This window comes from Podarcis pityusensis (assembly GCF_964106645.2).
Source record: "Podarcis pityusensis genome assembly, chromosome: 10".
NCBI lineage: Eukaryota > Metazoa > Chordata > Lepidosauria > Squamata > Lacertidae > Podarcis > Podarcis pityusensis.
Genome location: NC_138035.1, coordinates 15,644,909 through 15,668,087, shown reverse-complemented (window position 1 = coordinate 15,668,087; position 23,179 = coordinate 15,644,909). Strand labels below are relative to the sequence as shown.

The 23,179-nt window shown below is 43.3% G+C and overlaps 1 protein-coding gene across 1 annotated transcript in view; it reads left to right on the top strand.

Annotated features, from left to right (window-relative positions):
* LOC308486469 (uncharacterized protein) overlaps positions 1–23,179 on the top strand; it is a 142,928-nt gene that overhangs the window by 85,222 nt on the left and 34,527 nt on the right. Inside the window, exon 3 of the mRNA XM_081023354.1 lies at positions 9,909–9,938. The gene's annotated coding sequence lies outside the window, so the exon portion shown is untranslated. The remainder of the gene's footprint in view (positions 1–9,908; positions 9,939–23,179) is intronic.

The following is a 23,179-nucleotide window of genomic DNA, read 5'->3' as shown; positions in this document are numbered from 1 at the left end:
GCTTGCTAGTGAAGACTGGCTAGAAGGCAAGTCTGAAGACTGAACCGTTAGGTCCAGTCACGGACGACTCTGGGGATGTGGCGCTCATCTCGCTTTACTGGCCCGAGGGAACCGGCGTACAGCTTCTGGGTCATGACTAAGCCGCTTCTGGCGAACCAGAGCAGCACACGGAAATGCCTTTTACCTTCCCGCCGGAGCAGTACCTATTTATCTACTTGCACTTCGTGCTTTCGAACTGCTAGGCTGGCAGGAGCAGGGACAGAGCAACGGGAACTCACCCCGTCGCGCGGATTCGAACCACCAACCTTCTGACTGGCAAGCCCTAGGCTCTGTGGTTTAACCTACAGCGCCACCCGCGTCCCAGGCAGCCAGAAAAGACCTGCCATTTTTCCAGTGGCCTCTGATAAGACAGATAAGGAACAACTGGGAGAGACACGGCCATTGCCTGTCTGGTTATAAGGAACCCCTTCAGGGTTCCTTATAACCAGAAGAGGAAGGAACTGGGTGTGGCAGAGAGGACACTAAAAGTATGATGGACCAAATAAAAACCTGGAAAATATGGTGGGAACTAGGTGTCGTTCCCCCCCCCCCCGGCATAGGAAGGTCAGGTGTTACCCGGTGCAGAAAATTTCTTGTCAAACCCCGCCCCCTTGATAAAGTTTTTTTTTTTTTTTGCCTGCAAAAATGGTTTTACGTTATTTCATATTTTCTTACAAAGGAATAATAATAAGTAGTAATAATAATAATAATAATAAACTTTTATTTATATCCCGCCCTCCCCAGCTGAAGTTGGGCTCAGGGCGGCTAACAACAGATACATAACATTGGTATAAAATCAAACAATACTTAAATTACCTCCTAAGAACATGGCAAAATCAAATTAAAGTCTAATTAGATGGCTTTCTGCAGGGTTAGGGTTGGGAACAGTAAGTGCTCCACTGAATTGAAATTTCAGCCTTCACGACATAGGAAAACGGCCAAGTAAACAGCTATTTTCATGGAGGAGGGTCAAGATATTAACCGATATGCATGAAATTTCATATATAGCTATATAATCCCTAGTGTAGTAAAATAAGACCTTTTGAGCAGGCATTTTTTTTAAAAAAAGTTTTTATGAACCGCCCTAGTAGAGCAGAAAGAAGAAGAAGAAGAGGAGGAGGAGGAGGAGGAGGAGGAGGAGGAGGAGGCGGAGTTTGGATTTGATATCCCGCTTTATCACTACCCAAAGGAGTCTCAAAGCATCTAACAATCTCCTTTTCCCTTCCTCCCCCATAACAAACACTCTGTGAGGTGAGTGAGGCTGAGAGACTCAGAGAAGTGTGACTAATCCAAGGTCACCCAGCAGCTGCATGTGGAGGAGCGGAGACGTGAACCTGGTTCACCAGATTACGAGTCCACCATTCTTAACCACTACACCAACTGGCTCTCCTTGATAATTTGTTGCCCCCTCCATGATGGAACCTGGGGTGCCCCCCCCCTTACACCCATCCTCATTTTTTTGATTTTTTTGCTCCTGGGCTTTCACATCTTGACTGACGTTCTAACTGAGCCAAAGCCCAGTAGGGACTGTATTCAGTGGGGAAAAGATTGTGATTAACACCCTGTCACTAATAAGCCACTATAAAATGAGCAATCCAGTGGTTGTGGCTTGTGTGCAAGAAAAGAATAGCTAGAGGCCTTCCTGCCCATGGAAGCCCATAATGGCTGAGCAGCCTGAACCACAGTTTTTACCGTTAATATAGAGCGGAATTTATATCATATACTCAGGCCTAATTCAACTTTTCTGCAGTGCTTCTCTCTCTCTCTCTCTCTCTCTCTCTCTCTCTCTCTCTGTGTGTGTGTGTGTATTTGTGTGTGTGTGTGTGTGTGTGTGTTCGTTCCTCATTGCCTTTTGACATTTACCTCACTTGCTGGGATTGTTAGTATTTGCTGCTGCCCTCCATTTATTTATTTATTTGCCTCTCAAAAGAAAAGGATGCGCAAGATAAAAGCCAAAAGCAATCTACAGAAATTTAGCCTTTCCGCCTCCAAAGCACAGAACTCTTGCAGTGTGCCAGGCTTGTATTTCGATTTCTCTTACAATTAATTCTGGCAAAATGTTGCCATACTGACAGGAAATTATTCCCTCTTTAAGTACACTCCTCTTCAGAGGCTACTGTAAGGAAGAGCTCTGACCTTTTGCGGTTATTTATGATGTGAGTTGAACTATCTTTAAAATCGTCATCTATCAAGTGCCAGGCACATCTTTGTGAAGTTCTACAGAACCATAAATAATGGAAGTTAATATTCCTCTACAGTGTTTATGCAAATTTTAAACAGTGATAAAGTTTTGAAAAATAAAAACACAGGAACCTCCTCCCTACCACCACCCCCCATTGGTGTTATTTGTAGTTCACAGCAGATTAACACTGAAGAAGGAGGGTGCTACTTTATTTAGATACCTGGAAGCCTAAGAATAGAATGTGACAAAAAGGTTACAGCATTTTTTTAGTGCTAAAAGAGAGAAACATTTTAGGAACTAAGCAATACTGTACTGCATTTAAAAGGGTGTGGGTGCAATCCAAGTTAGACATGAGAACTAACTGCGCAATCCTGTGCATGTCTACTCAGAAGTAGGTTCCACTGATTTCAGTGGGATTGATTCCTGGGTAAAAAAGTAGAAAATTGCACATTTAGACTAGGGGGGAAATGTATAGCAGAAGTGGCCTCTGGAAGATGTTATGGGCTACAACTCCCATCATCAACAGCAAGCATGGCCAACGGTCATGGATTATGAGAGCTGTAGTCCAAAGCATATGCAGGAAACCATGTAGGTTACCCTTGATCTACAGGATTGAAGTCTTTGTCCATCTCAGTCTAAATCCCTCCCCAAAATGATTTTACAGTCTAATATAGATGCAGAATATGCCACAATTAAAGGCTAGCAGAAGAGGTGGAAAATGCAAACATAAAAACAGAGGGTAAAGGAAGCCTCACAGTTTATGTCTCCACTCCTGTGTAGAATTACCCACTAAAAACAGTGGAACTTCTGAGTAAGCATGCGTAGGATTGGGCTGCTTATGTGGTGGAAGCAGTGATGCAAGTGAGCTTCAAAAGGAGTGAGGAATGGAATACAACCCCACCACCACCTCCATTCTAAAAGCCTTGACCAATTTTCAGTTGGTCCCAGACCACTTCAAGTTTCCATTCAACTAGAAATGAGCACCTGCCACTAGCTAGCTCCACCCCATGCTGTTCCCCTAACTTCATTGAGCAAAATGACTTTGCAAAGGAGAGGAGGAGAAACCATTGGCGTGGAGAGTTCATTATACCCAGAAGAGGCCTCTTGAGTCTGAAGTGGCCATTTACACATTGTCAATGAAAGAATCACCAAAAGTGAAAGCTAAAAAAGAGTGCACAGATTTCCATAAATTTATATGAATAGATGCAGTTTTCTATAATTTAAACAGAAATGCAGAGTGCCTCTCCATAGTGGGGGGGAAACTGTGACCAGATGTACTACATTCCTGCTCAGCCTGCTGTCCTGGTGCTAATTGATGATGGTGGATGACAGCACCTGTTGTTCTCCCTCCCGATGGTTCTTTACGTTCAAACTGGGTTTGGGCTGGACAACCCTTCAAACAGATCAATAATATGGAAGCCTTTTTTCAGCCGAAGACACCTTGGCCCCCTCAATTTTGAAATGGCCCAGTGTGCATCGCATGTATCACAGCTTCAGTGACCAGCTCTCCAGAGCGCTCAGCCTCCTCCAGACAGTGTGCATTATCACATGGTCCCTCTCAGCCTTGGGAGCAACCTGGTGCCTCTGTCACAGTGCCCGAAACAGTTGCCTGTGGGAGACCAGTAAGCAGGATTTGAGCACAAGAGCGGACTCCTTTCCTGTGGTTTCCAGCAACTGGCAGACAGAAGCATTGCTGCCTCCACATGATTACTCCTGCCTATCAACCCATCCAAAGTGTTGAGACCACATCACTTCCCAGACTGTTCTTTGAGTTGCCAAGTTGCTTTGCTTGCCTTGGATTTCAAAGTAACTTTCAACAGCATTGTTTGAAAACACTTGCTGATTGCAAGCCTCCTTTACAAGGGCAACTCTGAAAATAAATGAAAAGGGGGAGGAAACCTCCTCAATGTTCTAAGAATTCTAAGAGAGGCTGAGGCTGGCAAAATAACAGACATTAATGGAACTAGATACAGGTATGCATGTTTGACCTCCGCAGTAATGAGTGAATACTAAACCTGGTTAGACTTGTAATCTTTTGCTACCCTGACTGCATAATGCATTAGCCCTGGAAAGTGTTTGCTTTCATTTGAATCAATCTCCACTATTGAGCTGAAGAAGAGTTAATATTCCAAACAGTTAAAGGAATAAAAATGGGGAATGCACAACTGTAGCCTCAAAAAAAGAGAAATCTTTAGCAAGAAAGGGGAAGAATGCAAATGTTTTCAGACAAGGTTTTTCTAAGGCAAACCAAACAGTTTCCCCATCAATATATTAAAACAGCTCACGTCCGCATGCATGTACACCAAGTTTCAAGGTGCTTCCTGGTAAAAGAACAAATGTTTCTTGAGGCAGAGGCTGCATATACATATCTATGCTAGAATCTTTAGGGACCAGGTTCTTGGTTTGTTTGCTTGCTTTTATCCTGTGTATTCCACACACAATCTAGATCTATTGGGGGGGGGTGCCCCTGAAAATCACTTATTGAGAAACTGGTTTCATTCTGGGGCGTGGGCAGTGACACATTGCAGGTTGATTCTGCACACACACACACCTGTGCATGTTGGATGGTGGCTGTTCTGCAGTGGGGGGCATGTATCTACACCTGCCCGATGACATTGTGCGTGAGCATATACCAATATTGCAATCACTAAGCACCGGATTTACGTATAAGCTAAACAAGCTATAGCTTAGGGCCCCACTCTCTTGGGGCCCCCAAAGAAATTTAAAGGAAAAAACACTGGATATACATTTCCAAAATATAAGTTAAAAAAACAAATAAAATAAAACCTACATACAGCAACAGTGTTTTGTGTTGTATAGGCGCCGATTTGTTATGTGCACATGGCTTTAGATACTTATTAGGCCATAAATTACCATATAGCATATATTTAACACGAAAAACAGGAACAATTTGTTGTTGTCAAAGGACAGCTGGACATATAAAGGGCCCCATTACCTTCAGTAGCTTAGGGCCTCATCAAACCTAAATCCGGCCCTGCAATCACCAATTCCTTAATTCACCTGTGGCATGTGCGGGTTTTCAAAAGCATATGGAGTAACCACAACCACCCTTATGGAGAGCAGGGTCTCAAAGCAGCATGTTCACAACAACCATAAATGATTTCAGGTTGGGCAAGGTGATGGCTATATTTGTGCTACTAATGGGTTGGTGTGTCTGCCGCAACACTAAAACCAAAGAGGAGGAGAAATCTGTCAGCCAGTGACACCCCCTGGACTGGATACAGTGGTACCTCGGGTTACATACTTAATTCGTTCTGGAGGTCCGTTCTTAACCTGAAACTGTTCTTAACCTGAAGCACCACTTTAGCTAATGGGGCCTCCTGCTGCTGCCACACCACCGGAGCACGATTTCTGTTCTCAACCTGAAGCAAAGTTACTAACCCGAGGTACTATTTCTGGGTTAGCGGAGTCTGTAACCTGAAGCGTATGTAACCTGAGGTACCACTGTATAAGTAAGGAAGCAGGTTGACTTGGAGGAATCCAAACAGGTTGTTGGAGGACTGCCCCGTTTGCCCTAATGGACCAGCCTTCACTTGCAGTGGCCCTCTTACAGAACCCATCATACCTAACCATTGGCCATGCTGGCAGTGGCTGATGGGAATTGCAGACCAAAACAGCTGGAGAGCACCAAGTTGTGCTGGAGAAGCAGTGCAGCCGATTGCTAAACTAACACTCTCTATACTACCTTCTACACCAGGGTTTCCCAAACCTGGGTCTCCAGCTGATTTTGGACTACAGTTTCCATAATCCCTGACCACTCATTCTGTTAGCTAGGGATTATGGGAGGTGTAGTTCAAAAACAGCTGGAGACCCAGGTTTGGGAAACCCTGTTCTACATTTTACTGTGGGCGGCGGGGGGGGGGGATCACTAGAGAGACAGGACAGATAGAGTTGCAAACTCTCCCATGCAGTGGGGGAAATTGGCTTCCTTCCTCCCCTTTCAACACTGATTGTCTTGCAGAAGCAAGAGAAACAGCTAGTGCCAGTGGAGGACTGAGGTGGTGGTTTAAAGGGAATCAGCAAGCATGTGTCTGTATTATAGTATCCTATTCTATCTGCTGAATCACTGAGTAACACTGAGGCCCATCTTTATGGCTCCCTGTTGTGCTTTAATATCAACTTTTGAATCAGGCTACAGTGTATGTTTAGCATGCAGAAAAGAAGATTGAAGAAATGCGATGATAATAGCTTTCAGATACTTAAATGTTTGCCATGAAGGCAGTGAAAAATAGCTGCTCCTCGGTACCATGGGGTTAGGGAGGATGCAGCAGCTGCCATTCAAAATTTTACAGAAAAGCAAAGCTGCTGCTATTGTCCTTGGGAAGTAGAGCTCTGTCCATGCAGATGATGCCTTCCCCTGACAATTGGTAAAGTCTCCTTGCTCACACAAGGCTACATTACATGCCCTCTTTTGAGGACCTACAAATCCAGGGGGATTTTTACAAGTTAAAGCAATTGTCTGGGTTTGGGGGATTTTATTTCTGATCTTTTTTATTTGTGTGTGGGCAGTTCAGGCTCGGGCTCTGGCACGGTCAGACTGGGTTCTCATTTTAAATTGATACGGAAGGGGGGGGCATGTCTTCTTCACCTTCTTCTTCGCTACAATATATCCATTTATTTCCAGTTGTCAATGTCAAAAGGGACTAAAATCTATAAAATTCATAGAAAATCAACGTGCCAATTTGCTCAATTTCTCTAGGACTCCATGACACCTCCCCTGTCCTCCATAATCCCTCAAGCAAGGTGTCAAGACCCTAATCCTGTCAAATCGCTCTGCCAAGCCTTTCCTCCGGGCAATACCAGGTGGCAGACTATGCATACATGGACCATTGTCTTCCCATCACCGGTACTCAGGATGTGCTTATCTGCGCATATCTCCAGCTCTGCATATTCCCCCCTCCCTCCTCCATATGCTAATCCGGTGTAACCCAACCTCTTCCTAATGTATTCATGATGTAATCTGTATAACCCAACCTCTTCTTAATGTATTCATGATGTAACTGGGATGTATTTTGCACTGATTTTACCGTAACAAAATATTAGGTAGCCATGGTTCTCCCAGGTGGATCCTGCCTTTCCTGTCTAAGGTGACCAGGTGTCCTGAGCTCCAGAGAATTATGACAATGGGTGCTTCCAGGCAACCTGTTTGTTGAGCATTCCTTCTGATTTGTTTGATAGGGTAGTTAGATGGAGTTGCATCAAGCATGTTATCCCACACTTTCCAGGGCATTTCTCCACCACTTTCCTTACTGCAAAAAGTACATTCCTTTGGGGAAGTGGACTTGTTGCACACAATCTCCCAATCAGCTGTAACTATGTGACCTGAATTTGCTGGTATGTGATTGAAAATAATGACAGTCTGAAAGAAATATGTGATCCTTGAACAATTTAATTAGAATTTCCATATGTGAAGCAGGTTGAAGCAGGGTCTGTAGAGATGGAATTACAGTAAGTTCCACAGAATCAATAAATTTTAGTATATTATTTGAGGCTATCAATTTCAGGACATAAAATTGTTAATTTTCATTCATTATATGCATTTATTACCTTAAGCAACCATTTAAATCCCAGCATTTAGAACAGCACTATCTCTTTAGGAGCTCAAGATGCAATTAAGGTTATTCCATCAAGAGTTCATTATTTTCTTTTGCTATGAAAAAAATCAAAGAAATCAATATTTTAAATGAAAGGTAATTCTGGATAAGGAAAGATTAATTTAAATCTTTCTGCATCAGAGAGAAGCTCTTTGTCTGTGTTAATTTATGGCTTTTATTTAATTGCATTAAAATATTATTCAGCTCTCTGTTTAAGGCATTGCAAATTTCTAAAGTAGCCTTTGCCACTCTGTGAACTTGGCACAGAATGACATTTCCCACACAATGATGGCTTTGTGTTGATATCAGCTAAAGCCAGAACAAATATTTGCAAATGTTCTGAACTTGCCAGGTTTGCCACTCAAACTTCAAATACACAATTTCAAATTTTCACATTGTCTGTGAATTTTTACCAACAAATATAAGTGTTGTCTCCCCATCTGAGACATTTAGTGTATGATGAGAATTCATATTTGATGCCTACTGAAATCAGAGCAAGTCAAAGGGATCTTCCAGATGACCCGTATATGTGGTGGTTAGAATATGGGTCCCTGTTTTGTTTTGTTTTTGCAAGTGTATTCTGATACATGTCATTGACACAAGAATAGTGCCTTAAGTGGTGCCTTGTACTGGACTCCCCCCACATCATTCTGATGTACTGATTTTTCTGTGATGCTCCCCCAGTGTTACCACATTATTGCTTGGGAGGGTGCACGCTTGTGCTACAATGCAACAAAAGACAGACAATCTCCCTCCCATCCACCCCCAGTCCAGAGCATTGGTATGATAAGTGGCAGAATTTCAGCAGGAGGTTATGGGACATGCACTGTATGTCCACCTCAGTATTGAACACAGGATCAAGCATAACCACCCCAATATCACCATGGACACAAATCATCATGATGCACAATAAAAAGAACATCTGGAGGTGTTCAGAATCTGGTCTTTATTGAGCATTCATTCCAATTTGTTTCTGGGGCTGTTATTTGACAAGGAGCACCCATCCTGTTTTATTTGTGGGGTATTTACTTGTATTCCTGTAAGTACTTCCTTTCAATCTGCATTTCTCAATGCATTTCCCTCTCTCCCTCTAAACCAGAAAATGTCCAGTTTCTTTTTCAAAGGAGATGTGCTGCACTAAGGCACTATAATCCACTTTAGATACAGAAACCTAAAATTCCAGTGTGCTTGTGAATCCCTCCCTCTAAATACAGCCTGGAGGCACCCTAAGGATGCATTTTTATGCATGCTTACTTGGGAGTAAATCCCATCGAATCCATTGGGGCTTTGTTTTGAGGAAAATGTTGTGGATGCTAAATACCATTGCAGGTCAACCATAAGTTACAGTCAGGCACCAAATCCTATAGCACATTAACCATCAACTACTGTCTAATGCAAAGTATCATTCCAGGTCACCATAAAATGCAGTTCAATACTAGTACATTTTTGAATGTGAAATACAGGTCTCAAATACAGTATAGTAAATATCCAGCAAATAAAATATTCAGAGCACATTTGACTTAAAAAAAATCACCGCAGGAAAAAAATGTGAGGCTTTTTGGGGAGCAAATGGGATTCAGCAAGCAGCATTGACATATATGCATTCAGTTCAGCTGGTGGCTGGAACAGACTGAAATGATCAGAGGAACAGGCTAGAGCTTTCATTTCTCTCCTCTCAAATATTGCTACTCTCCAGTGGCATTTCATATAAAAGAAGAAAATCGTTGTTGCAGACTCACCTAGGCTCAAACTGAACACACTGGCCTTCTTCCATCTTTGATAAAAGAAGTTTTTCCAGTGTCCCCATACGGGTTTTTATTCATTTGTGGGTTTATAGAATTTATGGGTGGTAAGCCTGTGTATTGGAAGGAGAATGCAGGTGAAGGCAGCTCACAGCCTTTCTTCAGAGCAGAAGGCATTCATCTGCCAGAGCGCAAGGGTAACCAACTGGCCTTCTTGCTCTGACAAGTGAGTAAGGTGATAATGAGGTTTGGCTTTGACAGTTTAGCATAGAGAAAATCAGAGGAAATGAGGAAGCAGAGGCTGAATACTTCTTTCCTTCTCTTTGACAGGGTTCCCCTTTCATGCAAGCATGCTAAATGGTAAGTCTTCTTTAGAAGATTGTTTTGCATATTTAGTTAAAAGCTAGAGATTGCATTTTAGTTGGCTGAAGATCTTTTGTTATAACTCAGTGTGTTTTACAAGCCGAATCTATGCAGTCGGAGGGAAGAATCAGTGAATACAACTCTGATCCTAATAAATTAGATATTATGTTGTGCAGTGCTTTTTTGTGACAGTATTTGCTGGTATGGAGTACTGCCAACTATTTTTTTAAAAAAAATTCTCTCTTTTTTTCTTCATTTGGTGTCCATAGCAGCCATTTTGTGCTGTCATCCACAGCACTTTTATATGAGTACCAGGACCCCATATTTTATGACTCACCCCCTGTTTTGTGTGTGAGAGAGTGCGTATATATGATAGATCATACAAAACATATGACAGATCAAAACAGCTGCCTCATTGGGACAGAGGTATAGGAGCTGTCATGATGAGTTCCTGTAGTTCAGAATTTATCGCTAACCACGGTCAGCCTGTGCCTGGACTGAACCACTTCAGGCTGCAAGAAGGGGCTCCCATGACACAATGCTCCATTCCAAAATGTATTCCTTGAACTTAGGAAACTGGCATGCCTGGGAGCTAGGACACCAGGCAGCAAAAGCCACTGTGAGGAGCAATAAAATATATGAAGAGGAGTTCTAGGAGGGTCTACTCCCTCGCCCCTATTGATCTCTGAAGGCTGAAGAGAGTCCTCTGACGCATATACATGCTGCAAGGAGCCTTCACACTTGGTTGTACCTGACGAAGGGATGACACACATTTAAGACCTTAATTTATCACCTCATGCTACTGTAAGATTTTAATCACAGTATGGAGAGATGGAGCCAGTGAGCTGTGTTCAGGGGAAATGACTGTAGCTTTATGTCAAAAGAGGTTCTGTGAGCTCCTGACATATTTCCTACAGGATGCAAAAGCAAGGATGAAGCTTATAACATTGGTGGTACAGTGGGCAGAGGAATGGCTTTGGGTGTGAGAAACACGGTGCAAATCCCTGTGAACGGATCCATGCCTAGGAAGTGGAAAACTGCTAGGATCAGTGCTTCCTAGGCACGGGACAAGCGGGCGTGTGGACAAGCCCATACAAACACCATAAGATATTTGCTCCTGCAAAGCAATCCACAGCTTGAAAGGAGAAAAACTGAAAGCAGGAAAATGACTTGGGGAGAAAAGTATTACCCCACCCCCAGCCTCCTCACGCAGTCTCATTTCTTGAACTCAGTTAGTGAAATGTAGGTGGGTTCCCACGAGGCAAGACACAGTGATAACAACAAGAACCTTTATTGAATTAACAGAACTGGACAACAGGGGAAAAGCAACTGCTTATATACATTTCTGAAGGCCTCGGCTGCTCCCACTACCAACGTGATTGGCTGCCTAAACTTCCAAGCTGCAAATCATAACTCAGAGTTTAAGGGCCAATGGCAGAGGCCCAGAGAAGAGTGACTAGTGGGGTGCCACAGGGTTCTGTCTTGGGCCCGGTCTTATTCAACATCTTTATCAACGACTTGGATGATGGACTCAAGGGCATCCTGATCAAATTTGCAGATGACACCAAACTGGGAGGGGTGGCTAACACCCCAGAGGACAGGATCACACTTCAAAACGACCTTGACAGATTAGAGAACTGGGCAAAAACAAACAAGATGAATTTTAACAGGGAGAAATGTAAAGTATTGCACTTGGGCAAAAAAAATGAGAGGCACAAATACAAGTTGGGTGACACCTGGCTTGAGAGCAGTACATGTGAAAAGGATCTAGGAGTCTTGGTTGACCACAAACTTGACATGAGCCAACAGTGTGACGCGGCAGCTAAAAAAGCCAATGCAATTCTGGGCTGCATCAATAGGTGTATAGCATCTAGATCAAGGGAAGTAATAGTGCCACTGTATTCTGCTCTGGTCAGACCTCACCTGGAGTACTGTGTCCAGATCTGGGCACCACAGTTCAAGAAGGACACTGACAAACTGGAACGTGTCCAGAGGAGGGCAACCAAAATGGTCAAAGGCCTGGAAACTATGCCTTATGAGGGAGCTGGGCATGTTTAGCCTGGAGAAGAGGAGGTTAAGGGGTGATATGATAGCCATGTTCAAATATATAAAAGGATGTCACATAGAGGAGGGAGAAAGGTTGTTTTCTGCTGCTCCAGAGAAGCGGACACGGAGCAATGGATCCAAACTACAAGAAAGAAGATTCCACCTAAACATTAGGAAGAACTTCCTGACAGTAAGAGCTGTTCGACAGTGGAATTTGCTGCCAAGGAGTGTGGTGGAGTCTCCTTCTTTGGAGGTCTTTAAGCAGAGGCTTGACAACCATATGTCAGGAGTGCTCTGATGGTGTTTCCTGCTTGGCAGGGGGTTGGACTCGATGGCCCTTGTGGTCTCTTCCAACTCTATGATTCTATGATTCTATGAGATCCTGAAATGTTCTGTGATTGGATATCATGTATCAAATCAGAACACAGGGGCTCAGAATCCTTTGTCCAGACTCAAGCTCAGGCAAACACAGACCACTGAATACATAACAGTTAGCCCCTCTCTGCAGCTTTTAAACTTAAAGAAAACGAAGAACTGCAGCAAGGGATGCCAGGCTTTGGGGGCCTGTGTGCATGTTTTAGAATTTTCAGAGTGTGTGTGCTTTAGGGGCACCCGTCCCCTATAAGAACAGAAGAAGAGTCATGGTGGATCAAACCAAAGGCCCATCTAGTCCAGCCCTCTGTTCCTACAGTTCCTACAGCCAGTGTGGTGTAGTGGTTAAGAGTGGTGGACTCGTAATCTGGTGAACGGGGTTCGATTCCCCGCTCCTCCACATGCAGCTGCTGGGTGACCTTGGGCTAGTCACACTTCTCTGAAGTCTCTCAGCCCCACTCACCTCACAGAGTGTTTGTTGTGGGGGAGGAAGGGAAAGGAGAATGTTAGCCGCTTTGAGACTCCTTCGGGTAGTGATAAAGCGGGATATCAAATCCAAACTCTTCTTCTTCTTCTTCTTCTACAGTGACCAACCACATGCTCCCATGGGAAGCAGGAGAGCAGGACTTGAGTGCAGCAACCCTTTCCCCAGTTGTGATTCCCAGCAAGTGGCGTTTAGAGACATGCTGCCTTTGACAGTGAAGGTAGAGCACAGCCATGGAAAGGTGTGATTTTGTCTATTATCCCTCTAAAACCATTGCTATCTCTTGGGGAAATGAATTCCATTGTTTAACTAGGTGAAGAATCACTTTCCTTTGCTTTCCCTGAGTGTTCCAACATTCTTTGAACCTCGCTGGATGTCCTGAATTCCAGTATTATGACAGAAGAAGAAAAACTTCTCTCTATTCACTTTCTTCAAACTTCTCCCTATCCACTTTCTCCCTCTGGTTGCTTCTTTCGCTGCCCTAGACTGGCAGAAAGAGAAAAAGATGCCCATAAAAGCATCTAAGCCACTGTCTCTTTCCCCCCCTTCAAACAGCATAAGAAGGAAGTTGGAAAATTCCCATTTTTCTTTGTTTTGGCCTCTAAAAAGAGCAGAATTATTCCCTTGCAGCTCAGCTAACGGTAGACAAAAGGGGCATGTGTCTGTTGTTTACTAGAAGTTAAGCTATGGAATTAAGTATCATGTTAATTTGTGCCTTTATGTAAAAGGAAAATGGAAATTCCTCCATTTGTAATCTTGATGAGCATGTTTTAATTTCCAATCTAGACACCATGATTAACACTCTTAATGAAGTTTCTCATATAAATCATACCCTAATAAAGTGACTGAGTGAGAGCTCAGAAAGGCAAATTGCAAACTACAAAATAATTACAAGCCCAAGTCATTAACAAAATTCAATGAAGCACAATATGATGATATTCTCAACAGCATTCGTCACATAAATTGCATCCTAAAGAATGCTATATGGAACTGCTAAACGTTTTAGAGTTTGGTAATAGCTGGTGCCCCATTAATCAGTTTAATACAGCTTTCAGGAAGCTCATTCCACTACTGCCCCCCCCCCCCAAATCCATAGTTATTTTGAGCAAGAACCTAAGACGAGCCCTGCCAAAGGCCTATCTGGTCTAGCATTCTGTCCCCACAGTAACCAACTAGATGCCTCTTCGAAACACCCACAATCACCCTCTCCCCTGCTCCTGATCCTCAGCAACTAGTATTCAGAGGCACCAGAGCTGTACCCATCATGAGTCATAGCCACCATGAAATTGTTTAATCCCCCTTTAAAGCCATCCAAGTTGGTGGCCATCATTACATATTGCATTAATTCAAGATTCTTTTTATCTATTCAAGGTTTATTTAACATTTTATTTTTTAAAAATATGTATATTCCACTGTACCATAAAAATATATCACAGTGGTTTACAGTATAAAAGCATGAAACCAAATAATAAAATCAGAAAAAAAGTTAAAAGCAAAAAATAAATGAAAAACAAACCTCATAGACTATTGTGGGGGATGCATAAGCCTGTCGGAATAGAAAAGTTTTCGGCACAGAAGGCGCCTGCTGTATCTCTAGCAGCAGGGTATTCTACAGGACTGGGCTATTGACATTAAAGGCTCATGTTCAAGGTTCCCATATTAATTTATAAGCTACTTAACAACTTGGGTTCAGAATACCTTGGGGATCATCTGACTCCTTATATCCCTACCCAATCACTGTGGTTTTCAGGGGAGTCACTGTCAGTTGTGCCCCATGGTTCAGATTCTTATAACAGTGATGCTACCACCCCTTAATGCTAGATATCCATGTCTCCTGTCATATTTGCTGATAAATCTGCTGGAAGTAATGCTTATAAGTACTCTTAAACACCAGAGGTACCCCCTCCCTTCTGTGGATCCTTCTTTAGAAAACAAGTGAGTGAGCCACACATCAGCCTTTACGGTTTGATAAACTATTTTGCATATTAACCTAAATGCAGACCTAAGGAGTTGACATTATCTAAAGGCAGAGATAGCAGCATGAGGAAATTCTGTTACTAAGGCAACTGTAACAATAAGTATTACCATTAACTTTGAACAATTCTATCTATATTTAAATTGAATAAGATAATGTGATTTAAATTGAATAAGGTATTTGTACCATATCTACAAATATTTAGGTAATGGAGAATTAAAAAATAATAATGAATGGCCTGGTTCTACTTTATTCCCCTTTTCACAAAATGGAACATCCAAGGTTTCAAAAAAATAAATAAATGCACAGCTCAGGAATCTTGGATTGGGTTTCTGAAAAATCTGTTAATTGACACATTTCTAGGTTGCAGAGTAATCGTTTGGGAGGGTGCAGTTCTCAAAGGCAAGCTTAGCATTGAGCCAGAATTGAGATGTGTTTTGCAACCTCTTTGTTGCATTATCAGTGAACTAGGTGAGATTAGTTCATGTGGCAAGCTAGGCAACTTGGTTCAAGAACTAAAGATCTGCAAGTCTGGGTCATACTAAGTTCCATCTTGTTTGCTATTCTTTTTCCAACATGCACACGAAAGCTTATACCAAGAACTAACTTAGTTGGTCTTTAAGGTGCTACAGGAAGGAATTTTTTTATTTCGACTATGGCAGACCAACACGGCTACCCATCTGTAACTTTTTCCAACAGTGATCTTCGAAAATTCACAAACGGGGCAAGAAGGTGATAGCCACTAGCTGGTCACCAATTCTTCTTTGGCGATCACTCGTAGCCGAGTAAGATTGTCTTCCATAAACACTGTTTTAACAATGAGTCTGTAAGTGATTGTAGAGGCCAATTCTGGATCCACACGTCCTTCCACAGTGGGGACATTGGATTCCGGGCAGGAGTTGATCACAGTGTGGATTTGCCAAGCGTGCCTTCCTCTTAGCACGTTTCTCCCTTGCATCCTGAGTTCGAGTGTCTTCAAAGCCCATGACACCTTTGGTAAAGGCTGTTCTCCAACAGGAAAAAAGTGCTCTTTTGCAGGAGGTTTTCAAAAAAAGTGAAAAGGAAGCAGGGGCAGACCTCCATGTGGGGTGGTGGGGAGAGACTGCACCTAGAGACCAGGGAGCATGGCTGGCGTTTTACAGCTAAAACAGAAACAGCTAAAACCATAGGGGGGGAAAGTATTTATTTAAAAAGGGACAAACATTAATAGAATGTGTGTCTGTGTGTGTGTGTGTGAGAGAGAGAGAGAGAGAGAGAGAGAGAGAGAGAGAGATCTATTAAAACATACAGACCATTACTATATTGGATTCATACACTTTTGGAATTGTTTTTAATATGTTTCGATTGTTGTAACACCTGGATTCCTTTGGGATAGAAATTTAATATAAATAAATAAAAATGAACCAGACTGTAGGAGGCAATGTGAAGTAGACCCTGGTAAACATCAGTTTTGACCTTTTTCTAGGCTTTGTGTTTTATACTGTGCTATTTTTGTCCATATGAGAAGAACAACCACATATATTTTCTCCCCGTTGTTGAAGAACAGAGTCGTAGTCTGACTCCGATGCCTGGGCACTGCCACTGGATACCAGAGAAGAGGCAAACAGGCAAAGCCAAAGTGATTTTAATAGCTTCCAACCCCCCTCCTCTCCAAAAAAGAGGGACATTTACCTAATTTCACTGAATTGCCGTTTACAAACCCATAACCCGGTTGGCAGATAAATTAACATTTTGCAAAGCGTACTGGAAAACAAAATACAAAAAAAAAATCCACAGGAAAAGCAATAAATCAGCACTGGCATCAAAACATATCATTTCAATAGCATTTCTAATATGCAAAGTTTCCCCCCCCAACCAATTGCTGGGATCCAAAATGAGGCAGCCACTGTTCCACCACTGCAATATAAGGGATGGCTTATTTTACAGGGCTGTGTCACAGACCACCAGTGACTGCCCAGTTGCTTATCTTGTTTCCCTCCTGTGGGGGTGCAGGATCAGGGCTCCTGTCAGCAGGGCTTACTGGTTGAGACTGGCTGGGAGGCAACCCTGCATCCAGTCAAGACCTGCCATTTCTCCTCCCTGGCAGTGGGGCTTGATAAGGCAGATAAGGAACAGCTGGAGAGAGATACAGATGTTCAGTGTTCCAGGTGAAGGCCTGCAAAACCCCTCAAAAATTTGAGAAAAAATGGGTTTTCCCCTGCCCATTCTTCTGGTGTCCTCTCACTGGCCTTCACATCCGACTGGGGTGCCAACTGAGTCCAAAGCCCAGTAGGAAGGTGCTGTAAGGCCACCTTAGGCTGTACCCTCTTGGTGCCTCAGCACACTGATTTACGCACCCTGTCACTAGCCTTTGTAAAATGAACAATCCTGTGGCTATTTGTGTGGGGGAAGAGAGGAAGAAGAAGAGAGAAGAGTTTGGATTTGATATCCCGCTTTATCACTACCCTAAGGAGTCTCAAAGCGGCTAACAATCTCCTTTCCCTTCCTCCCCCACAACAAACACTCTGTGAGGTGAGTGAGGCTGAGAGACTTCAGAGAAGTGTGACTGGCCCAAGGTCACCCAGCAGCTGCATGTGGAGGAGCGGGGAATCAGACCTGGTTCACCACCACTCTTAACCACCACTCTTAACCACTACACCACACTGGCTCTCAAAGTTGTTAAAGTTGGGTGTTTTATTGTGTTTTAATATTCTCTTTGGAGCTGCCCAGAGTGGCTGGGGCAACCCGATCAGATGGGTGGCATGTAAGGAAGAAGAAGAAGAGGAAGAAGAAGAAGAAGAAATTACTCTCCTTTTCTCTAAACTAAAAAGTCTCAAACGCCACAACCTTTCTTCATAGGGGAGTTGTTCCATCCCCTTGATCATTGTAGTTGCGCTTTTACAAATCTTTCCCAACTCTACTATAGCCGTACCTTGGAAGTTAAACGGAATCCATTCTGGAAGTCCATCGACTTCCAAAATGTTCGGAAATCAAAGCATGGCTTCTAATTGGCTGCAGGAAGCTCCTGCAGCCAATTGGAGGCCGCGGAAACCCTGTCGGACGTTCAGGTTCCAAAGAACGTTCACAAACTGGAACACTCACTTCCAGGTTTGCAGCATTTGGGAACCAAAACGCCCGAGTACCAAGATATGACTGTATATCCTTTTTGAGGTGACCAAAACTTCACGCAGCATTCCAAATGTAGTTGCACCACAAATTCATATAATGGCATTGTGACAGCGCAACGGTTTAACGGTTCCTTTCCTACTAATCCCTAGCATGGTATTCACCTTTTGCATGGCTTCCACACACAGGATCGCCATGATTAGCAGTTACTCTTCCAAGGTTGTTTGTGTCAAGGGTGTGTGTCTTTCCTCCTATCGCTTGCATTCTGACCAGCCCCTTTTAAGAGATACCTGGGATTGAACCAGGGACAATAAATGTGCCCTTCCCCTGTAAAAGTAAATAAAAAAGTTTTTCTCTACAATTTTAACAAGTTGATTTAGTAAAATCTGGGGGTTTGATTTTCATAGAAAAGTTTTTGCTACCCCAAGCCCCCGTTTTAAACTTCAGACTGACCCAAGTCCAACTGGGACTGGGGCTCAGTCAGTAATCTGTTGTCTGATGAGTCTGAGCAACAAGGTGTATAAACAGGCATCAGAGGAAAGAGCCTCCCCTCTCTCCTTGAGCCCTGGAGCCAGCCGAGATTTCAGACATAGGCTCACGGCTGGAGTTTCAGCCTTGGCTGTATCTGATGAAGGGAACGACACACACTTAAGACCTCAATTTATCACCTCATGCTACAGTGATATTTTAATCTGAGAATGGAGAGATGGATCCAGTGAGCTGAGTTTAGAGGAAATAACTGTAGCTTATTTACTCCCCAAAGTCCAAGGAATAGCTTTGCTCCAGGAACAAGAAAGGAAGGAGGGTGAGGGGAAATGTGACCATTTGTGGGGAGAGACCCAAAGGGTCGGACATGTATTATGTGGGATGTGGGGTGCACATTTGTGTGATCTATTTCCACCCTATTCACTTTGAAGGAGGGTGAGTGATGAAAATTGTGTGTAAGTAGAACCCACAACGTGTGTACACCCAGCGTGGTGTAGTCGTTAAGAGCAGTGGACTCGTAATCTGGTGAACCGGGTTCGTTTCCCCGCTCCTCCACATGCAGCTGCTGGGTGACCTTGGGCTAGTCACACTTCTCTGAAGTCTCTCAGCCCCACTCACCTCACAGAAGGGAAGGGAAAGGAGATTGTAAGCCTCTTTGAGACTCCTTAAGGGGAGTGAAAGGTGGGATATCAAGACCAAACTCTTCTTCTCTTCTTCTTCTTAATGTGCTTCTCAGTGAAAAGCCCTGTGGGAAGGAAGCAGTGCTTACAGGGGAGGTCACTGGAAACTTTAAAAAGTTTCTTTTGCAATGATTTGTGCACTTAACGAAGCAGTAATGGAGAAGTGGAAACAGATTAAGCTCCCTTTTCATGCAACAAAACTTCTGCCACATATCAGATCCCAGAGTGTCACCCCAGCACCCCCAGATGCTCAGGGCAGAGTGAGGTAGCTATCTCAGATCATGGGTGCTGAGGAGCATAGCTGTCAGCATTTTATTTTTTTGCGGGAAATTCCCTTATTCCAGTGCCGTTTCCCGCTGCTTCCCGCTTCTATCCCAGATTGGTAGATATCCCATAGACTGTCCCCGGGACAGGTGAGGCTGCTGATCCCTTATTTTCAAATCTGAAAGTTGACAGCTATGCTGAGGAGTGATGAGGGGGGAGCAGTGACATATCCCCTAGCTCTTCTCCCTGAGCTCCCAAGCCAACCATCTCCGTTAAGAGGACAAAGCTGTGTGCATTGTGCTCCCCTATGCTACCCAGATGCTTCTAGGAAGATAATGCCCTACCCTAGGTTACAAAGGTAAAGGGTACAAAACAATAAATTTTCCAGCTCTCTGACTCCTTGATCCTTTGCCATTTTACAGGGCAATCCTAACCACATCTACTCAGAAGCAAGTCCTATTGAATTCAGTGGGGTAAGGGGAGGTTAGGATTGCACACTAGACACCTGTGAATCCTCTAACCTGCAGACTCCCAGGCCAGATGCAAGACATACACATCCCTGTTTTATATTCCTCTCTTACTTCATTCAAGATCTTTGTTCTGCACTTAAAGGGGCATTTTATTATCTCACTTTCCGGTTCTGGCAAGTTAGAAATAGCAGCCAAGGAGGAAAATTAATATGTTTGTAAAAAAAAGAAAAGAAAGAATGCAAAGCTTTGGTTTCCGGAATGGATGTTAATTCATTATATGTGGAGATAATTATGCAAATGTCATTCCTGTGTTGTCTGACAACATGAGAGGCATTTGAAAACACTGGTTTTGTTGTTGTTGTTCTTGCTACTTGTTGTGTTTGGAGCATCTTGTGCTGTCTCCTGATGTGCAGCCAGCCAAGCAAAAATGCAAATGTATTTCCAGCTTACACAAATCCAGATGCCTTGGGAGCTGACGGATCCGTGCCAGCCTTCACCAACCATGAAATCTACTTAACTCAGTACTGTACTTTCGCATGGGAAGGGTTAAGTGAGAGGCAGAGCCAGTGGGTGGCTTAAACAAGAAGATAGGAAAGTAAATGTTAAGTGGTAAACAATCCTGACTGCACAATAACTGTGGTTCTTTTAGGAGAGATGCAGGTGGTAGAATAGAAGCTTTATCCTCTCTGCTATGCCCACTCACAGGGCTGCCCCAAGATATTTTGATGCCTGAAGCAGAACCACAAACAGCCCCAGCCCTACCCCCACCTACTCACAGCCCTTAGCACCCAACATAACAGAGGCCTTCCTTATATGTACTGAGTCAGACCATCTAGCTCAGTATTGTCTACACTGACTGGCAGCTGCTTTCTAGACCTACCTGGGAAGACGAGCAATTGAATCTAGGATCTTTTACATGCAAAGCCATATGCTCTGCCATTGAGCTACAGGCCTTCCCCTAAAAAAAATGTCTGTCAAGAGCAGGCTTCCTCAACCTCAACCCTCCAGATGTTTTTAGCCTACAACTCTCATGATCCCTAGCTAGCAGGACCAGTGGTCAGGGATGGTGGGAATTGTAGTCTCAAAACATCTGGAGGGCCGAGGTTGAGGAAGCCTGGTCAAGAGGCATGTGAGGCAAAATCATCATCATCATCATCATCCCTCAAGGGTCTCTCCTTCTCGCTGTTGATAAAAGTAGTATAGCAATATATTGAATAACCAGCCATTTACTTCTTAAGACATCTGGTTAGCTACTGCGATAACAGAATGCTAAACTAGATGGGTCATTGGCCTGATGCAGCCGGGTTCTTCGTATCACATTCTCAGTACAAAATTCAACAAGGTTTCAGGAAAGGATGGCTTATTGTTAAGCATCTTATCGCCTCCTTGTTTATGTTCATGCAAGATCGTGCATGACGAAACCTTCGGAGCAAAGTTTCCAGTTTATGAGAAAAGGTCTCTCTTCATTCATTCTCTCTCCCCCACCCCCTGGAACATATTCTTGCTGGTCAGCCAACTACTTTATTCCTCCAAATCCCATAGTAGCCAAGCGGAAAAACAAATAGCCCAGATGGTCCCATTTGATTTCAAGAGTTTGGCAAAGTTCTTAATGAGCTGGAACTGACCACCTCTGAAGGGGATTTTGTCTTATGTTTATATATTCAGATGTGTTCTATCTTGAGGTTGAAAAATAATTCCTTTAAATGCCAAAGAAGAAGAAGAAGAAGAAGAAGAAGAAGAAGAAGAAGAAGAAGAAGAAGAACAGTGTATGCTAAAAAAACAACCAGGGTGGTTCATCTGGGATTAACAACATTTCTGCGTGAATGTTGACAGTCACAGAATTTGGGGCATTCACTGAGACATTTAATTTGTATTCCTCATATTCTGATGTTGTTACAGGCTGGGCTGTGACACTTCCCTCCCCCCCCCCCAAAAAAAAAAACCACAGAAGCCTACAGCTTAAAAAATGAGCAGGTTAGTTCAAATCAATATGTAACTATAACCAGCCCCACAAGTTTTGGGGGCCTTCATAGCCCATTTAAGATTTCTCAGTCACAGTGCTGCAGTAGAAGCCACAACTGACAGAACTGATCAACATTCATTAACCTCCAGAGGGTTTGGACTATAATTCCCATCAGCCCCAGCCAGCCAAGCCAGTGCCTGGTTAGCCAAGATTGCATTAAACAAAACCCTAGACCTGCCAATGGAGGCAGCCATTTTCCCTGAATGCTCCTGGTGGTATCACATATAGAGCATTTTTGCCAGTGGGAAACCCTCCAAGCTGCCCAGATTACAGCTGTTTGCCTGAAGAAGAAGCAGAGTGCTCATGCTTGAGGGAAGTGGAGTGCCCTCTGTAATCTTAGATAATGGCTTGCCCCTCCCCCATCCCATGCTGAAAATTCCTGGCACTTGGTCAGCTCCCCCAAAGTCACTGAAAATCTCCCCACCATCAACGCCACAACTTTCATGGGGGGACAAACAACCCCACAAAATGTGCAGGTTTCTCCTGGTTCCATTGCTTCCCTCAAAAGCTCTGAAAAGGCTCGATATGGAGGCCAAATGGCCGACATATTGGGAAATTTTGGAGCAAGAAGGAGATAAATTGAGATTGCAGAGTTTTGAAAAATTAAAAAATAAAGTGAGAGATTGGCTCCACTACTATCAGATAATGGAGGCATATAATTTGGATAAGAAAGTAGGCTTCCAAGTGGAAAAGTCAAAATTAGAAACAGAATTGTTAGAACCCAAAACTAAAAATTTGTCAAGAATGTATAACTTGCTGTTGAAATGGAATACTCAGGATGAAACGGTGAAATCTGCTATGATTAAATGGGCACAAGATGTTGGACATAATATTATGTTCGCTGACTGGGAACAGTTATGGACCACAGGTATGAAGTTTACGGCATGTAATGCCTTAAGAGAGAATATTATGAAAATGATATACAGGTGGTATATGACCCCAGTCAAGCTTGCAAAAATTTATCATTTGCCCGATAATAAATGTTGGAAATGTAAAGAAAACGAAGGTACATTCTTTCACCTTTGGTGGACGTGCCCAAAGATTAAGGCTTTCTGGGAAATGATATATAATGAACTGAAAAAGGTATTTAAATATACCTTTCTGAAGAAACCAGAGGCCTTTCTCTTGGGCATTGTCGGCCAACTGGTGCCAAAGAAGGACAGAACCTTTCTCATGTATGCTACAACAGCAGCAAGAATACTTATCGCAAAGTATTGGAAGACACAAGATCTACCCACTTTGGAAGAATGGCAGATGAAGGTGATTGACTACATGGAATTGGCGGAAATGACTGGCAGAATCCGAGACCAGGGAGAAGAGTCGGTGAAAGAAG